The following is a 6,680-nucleotide window of genomic DNA, read 5'->3' as shown; positions in this document are numbered from 1 at the left end:
TAGTCTGACTTTGCCAAAGTTTGTCATCAAATGAGTCGAATTTATGTTTTTTCACTTTGTAATAGAAGTTTAAAATAACAGTCAAACCTTTTTTTTTTTGGAATGAAAAGTTGGTGAGTTGATCCTTGTGCTTGTTAAATTTTTAAATTTAGCTAATATGTATCATTAGGATATGAATTTATATATTCATAGCACTTTAGCTATATCTTTTTTTTTATGATTTTATATTATATTTTCTATTTTTCAGTTTTATCTTTTTTTGTTTTAATTAATAAAAAAAAAACAAATATGTGAGGTATTAATAAAAAGTATTGAAAACAAACGCAAAGATAATAATTTTGGAAAAAAAATAAAAAATTATGTCAATTTTTTTATTATTATTCCTGTTTTGTATTTACGAACATGAGAAATTTTTTTTGCTAATTTGGATGAGCACTTAGTATTGAGAGTTTAGAGAGTGAATCTAGTCAAATAAAACTTGGTTCGAAATTTGGTTTATCCGTGATAGGATTGGATAGAATTTTTGGAAATTGATATTTGTAAATATTTGACAAAGATAGTAAAAATTTCACCACAGTTGTGTTGAAGACTGAATGTAAGTCACATTACGCATGGTGATTGAACTAGGATATATGGCTGTGTTATTTTCTCTTCTCTATTCTTTTTGATATGCTCATTATGAGATAAAATGAATTTGTCTCCTGTTTAATCAATTTTACTGATGTCACAGCAACACAGAGTTAATTTCTCTTCTTTGTTATGATCCTGTTTTATTTGTTGAGAGATAAAATTGTTTCCTACATGATCAACAACACAGATTTCATAGCAATTTGGTCTTAAATCCTAATTTAAAGTTTAAAGTGTACAAAATTAAAAGAGGCCATAGATTCAACCCCCTTCTTTGGACTATTGAAAATCTTTACTCTCCATCATAACATCCTTAACTATTTGAATAGACCTTAGAAAGTGCAGGTTTAACACACTTTTAGAAAGACAAACAAGTGTGCTGACTGGTTATTGAGACAAAGTCAAAAGCAAAATTCAGGGTTCAAGGTTTTAGACATCCCTCCTGGGTTGATCTAGGTCCCTTGCTTATTGATCATATAAATAGGGTCTATTTTTTCTTTAGTTTTTCATGGTATCTCCCGATTTGACATCCAATGATTAATCTATTATAGATTTGAGATCAGTTTCAAAGTCTGTTACTGGCTAATGGATTACTCTATATCATAGTTATTAGAACCGGGTCGGACCTTAATTTTAATTTTATTTTTATAACTTTATATTTTTATTTAATTATGACCGGATCAACTGGATAAATTAGTGACTCACCGGTTGAACTAGTGACTCAGTGAGTTAGTCGTATGACCGGGTCAATTACCGGTTTGGTTCTGATAACTATGCTCCATATACAAGATAAAATTCGAACCCCAACATTTATTTAAACGGACGAGTAAGTTGACTACTCGATCAAACCAAGTTAATTGAAATGGCCTCTATATCTCGCATAATTGCCTCTGAGTAATCAAATCTCTTCAGGCTTAGACCCCTTTTAATTACCTAAAAAAACATTAGCCCATCAAGTTAGTCTACCTTATCCTGTCAAAGCTCGCCAATTAAATAAGTTTGGCGGGCATATTTATTTTTTGATTATGTTACGTATACACTAAAATTAACCTTTAATTATCAGTATAAAGTATATGTTAGAATATAAATATACATTAAAAATAAATTAAAATAATATATATAAACATTAATAACTAATTTTAATGGCTAAGTTTAGTGTACAAATAGTATTTTAATGGCCGAGGTAGCAAACAAGATCGTCTTACACGCACTGAGGAAAAAATTGGACGACGCAAAAGGCCTATGGGCCGAGCTTATTCTAGAGATATCGTGGGGTTATAACACAACTATACACTCCTCTACCAAGGAACGCCATTCTGTCTGGTATATGAATCTGAAGCAATGATACCAATCGAAATCTCTCAATCTTCACTAAAGACACAAGCCACCGACCATGTCGAAGCACGGCGAGCCGAGCTTGATCTAATCGAGGAAGTCCGAGATATAGCCTCTGTTTGCCACAGAGTATTGCAACAGCATATAGCCCGAAGACACAATCGAAAATTCCACCTCTGATCATGCCAAATCGGCAACCTGGTCCTCAGAAAGGCCGAGCAAGCCAGAAGACCACTATCTCATGGAAAGCTCACCGCAACTTGGGAAGGCCCGTTCCGAGTACTTGAAATCCTCGGCAAAGGAGCTTATCATCTCAAAATGTTAGATGGTACCAAAATGCCTAACTCTTGAAATGTTTCATCTTTAAAGCAATATTATAACTGAAAGACAGGGACAGACTTGTACTCTTTTTTCTACTCCGAGATTTTTCCCAAAAAGGATTTTGCTCGAAGAGGTTTTAACGAGGCAAGCCTACCTACACCTTTGTACCCAAAGGTAATGTAGCATGATGAATAATATTTATTTTTTCTGAATTCACTACCTATGCCGACCTATTTTAATTCTTTTAAAATGTCCAATAAGATCCTACTGATTATCTTCCGACTTATAATAATCGCTTATGCGCCGATCAAAACTGCGACTACCCATAGTCAACAAAACTATTATCCAATCGAGATAACTATCCCAAGTCGCATTGTCTCCACATGTGCAAACAAACAACTCACCAAACACAAGTGATTTGACGAAATAATCTTGTCCAAACAATCAAACCCTTATCAATAAAGGGACCGATAACGAAATTAGGCACATTGATGACCTAATTCATTCCAAACAACCACCACTCTATCAAACAAGATCCAACTTTCAGACATTACCAGGACTGAACACAATAACTATTCAAAAGAAAAAAAATAACTACTCTAACACAATTGAGCAACGAAATTATCTTTAAAAAGATACCACATACTTTTATAAGAAACAGTTCAAAAGATAGCTATTATAAACCTCAAAATAACAGGCGAAACAAAAATTGACAAAGAGTCAAATATCTTATATGAAAAGATAAATAGTCTTTATAATTAGTCAGCAAGGTTATCATCTCCATCTTCAACAGTGTCTTCATCATCCACCAACAACCCATCTCGAACTACTTTGCTCGGGTCCATCGCCGAGAAATCACCATCAGGCGCTAAAAATTTAGCATGTGTCACAGCATGCTCAAAACCCTCTGCAAAGCCATCCGGGATCTCTTTTTCACTGGTACTCTCTATACTCTTCAACTTCACAGTAACCTCGATCACCTGATTGTTCAAATTAGACAGGTCATCCTCCTTCTTCCTCAGTAATTCTATATCTTTTTCATGATTATTTTTCTCCAACTTCACTCCTCTTCGATATCAGCCAACTTCTTCTTCAAATCCAAATCAATATTTCTTTCAAATCCAACTGTTCCTTCAAATTCACATCTTTATCATTTTTTAACAACACCTTTCTGTGCCTTTTCTCCTGACTCCGACCTAAAATACAACTAAACATCTTAAATAATTCGGCACCAACACAGTCATCTTCAAAAAAAAATATCTTACCTGGAGAAATTAATCAACACCAATATCACTGACCTCATTAACCAAGGTAACATCAGTCACCGACTAAACAACCTCATCAGCCAAAACGTTGAAAGGAAACTTTCTATCTCACACTAAGGAGCCATCCCCCTTCTCAGCAAACATGTGCAATTTTTCTTGCTTATTCACAAAGCTCGACAATTTTTCCAGAGGAATTCCCTTATCCTTCTGATCTTCCAAATCAATAATGTCTTATTTCCTCTTTTTGAGAACAAAATTTTTCTTCTTAGGAGGTGGCTAGTTAACCTCACCACCCCATTCAACTTCTCAGGGTTTGATGACGACCCTTCAAAATTTTTCGTCTTCATCCGAGCTCTTAAGCTCGAGGCTGACACCCCCGGATACTTTCTAACTGCAAAAACAAAATCAAGTGTCATTATAACCAAATGTTAAAGAAACTTATCAAGAGTACAATTCAACATACTCTCACCAAAATAATTCAAGACTGACAATTTATCTTCCTCCCATGGAAGCAAATCATAACCCGAAATTAATCCTCCCTTATCAACCATCTCAATAAGATAACCTATTATACACTCGGTCCGAGGAATAATAAGCTCGGGACCAAGTATATGCTGTGGCTGGTAGCACCAATACATCGAAAACATTTCCCCCAAATGTTCATCCAAGTAAAATGGAAAATCTTCATCCACCGGTTTAACTTTCAAAAACATTTCTTTGAAATCCTTAAAAGAAGGCTTATACAATTTAAAAACAGCGAAATCTGGGGTACTGTTCAGATTCACCCAAAGCCCCTTCCAAACTCCTTTAGCTTGGAACAGAGAGAAAAACTGTTCAAGATCTGGTTCAATTTCTAGAAATTTCATCAAAACCTCAAAATATCTCAAAAAACCCCAACCATTTGGGTGAACTTGAGAAGGAACAGAATTCAGTTGTTTTAAAACATCACACTCAAAGTTTGTAAATGGCAATTTCACATGAAGTTCTTCAAGAACGCAACTATACATACAAAAGTTTTCAAAATCTTTTTTCCTATGAAAAACCCATTCAACCCTACTGCATGACAGCAATTCCACTCGGACCCCAGACCTAACTATCTTTGACACATTTATCTCATCCACACCACTCCTCTCAGTAAACAAAGAACCCCGTATCTTAACATCTTCATTAACCCAATCGTAAGACTCATCATCATCAACCTTTGGCAACTTTTTTCTTTTTTTCTCACTCATTCTTCACACAAAGAAAACACAGAAAGGAAAAACTAGAAAAACAACATACAAATACATTAACCTCTTTTACTCATCTCTTAATCTTTCAAACCGTTCCAATAAATGTGAAATACCTATAATAAAGCTTCTAGGACTTCAAAACACTCTCACCACTCATTTGGTAAAACATTTAGTTCCAAGATGGATTCCCACCATTCCATCCAAAACCGCCAACGATAATAAACCCATATTGGAAATTGGAACAATTTTCAATGACAAGACCTTTTCATTTTCCATTTTCTTTGAATACAGAAAACGTAACATTCAATGCAACAACCTCACGCACTCTTAATGAACCAAGTTCAACTGGGAGCTCCATACGCCGAGCTATAACTCATCACTCAAAAAAGCTCAACATGTTTCATCAAAATCAGGCCAAGTCTGGGGACTGTAATACGACCACTATACGTCGGTTATGAGTTATAACTCGGCGTAAAGACCTTAAAGGTCAGCTGATCGTAACTGATAACCAACCAAAATATCATAATGCCGGATATACAATTAATCTTCATTCCGAGCACCATTACTCGGAAACATAACAGATATCTTCATCTCCCGAGTATAAAGGAATGGTAGGAAGAGCATTTGATTTATGATTTTTTTGAGTAATCTTTACCACTCACTTACTTACTTAAGCGTCGGAGTGTCTTTTGCAGATATTCACTCCTATATTTTTTTTACCACCGATGTATACCTCATCCAAACGAGGAGATTACAAGCAATCATCACTAGATGAGTTATACATCGGTAAACTTTTACAAGAACAATTATAAATTAGTGTATAACTTGACTAAAATTTTTAAGTGATAGTTTTGATGGCATTATATATATTTTAAAATTCTAATTTCATCATACCTTTGGAAGAATATTATATACTTAGATATCGGGCTAATAAATTGCATATTTTATATAATTGAGTAGTTTTAGAGGTTACTATTAATATTTTTGAATATTACAATCTTTGAATATTGGATGTTATGTAATGTTGCGTTTAATTTGTTATGTGATGTTAATATCTATTATATATTATTAATTTTATAATTAATGCCACGTATTATTTTTTTATTGTAATTAAAATCAAATCTTTTCTTCTAAAATTAAAGAATTTTTTCTTTTTTTATACTAATTTTACAACTAAAATGTGCCACATGTCATTCTCTCATTGCAATTGAAACCAAATCTTTCCCTTCAAAATTAAAGAGGTTTACCTTCCTCCCTACTAATTTTACAACCAAAATGTGCTACATGTTACTCCTTCATTTCAATTGAAATCAAATCTTTTTCTCCAAAACTAAAAAGTTCTCCCTTCCTCCCTCTCTCTTTATCTATCACCCGGATTCCTTCAACTACTCTATCTCTTTTATATATCATTATCAATGACTAATTACAAATTTAACAATCAAAATGTGCAATATAACATTCTTTAATTGTATTAAAATTAAAATTAAAATATTAAAATTGAAATTAAAATATAGTTATATTATATATTATATTATAATATATATCTATTATCTGTTATATCTATTATATATTACTAATTTTATAACCAAAATGTGCTATATGTCACTCTCTCTTTGCAATTGAAATTAAATCTTTCCCTTCAAAATTAAAGAGCTCTTCCCTCTTCTCTCTTTCTTTCTCTATCTCTTTTATTCCTTCACTCGCTCTATCTCTCTTATATATCATTATCAATGACTAATTATAAATTTGACAATCAAAATATACATGACATTCTATAATTACATTTAAATTAAATTAAAATTAAAATGAAAATATTAATATTAAAATCTAGCTATATTATATATTATATATTATTTTATATATTACTAACTAATTTAATAATTACAATGTGTCACATGAC

This window comes from Arachis ipaensis, chromosome B02 (genome assembly GCF_000816755.2).
Source record: "Arachis ipaensis cultivar K30076 chromosome B02, Araip1.1, whole genome shotgun sequence".
Taxonomy (NCBI): Eukaryota; Viridiplantae; Streptophyta; class Magnoliopsida; order Fabales; family Fabaceae; genus Arachis; species Arachis ipaensis.
Note: the sequence above shows the minus strand (reverse complement) of the source record.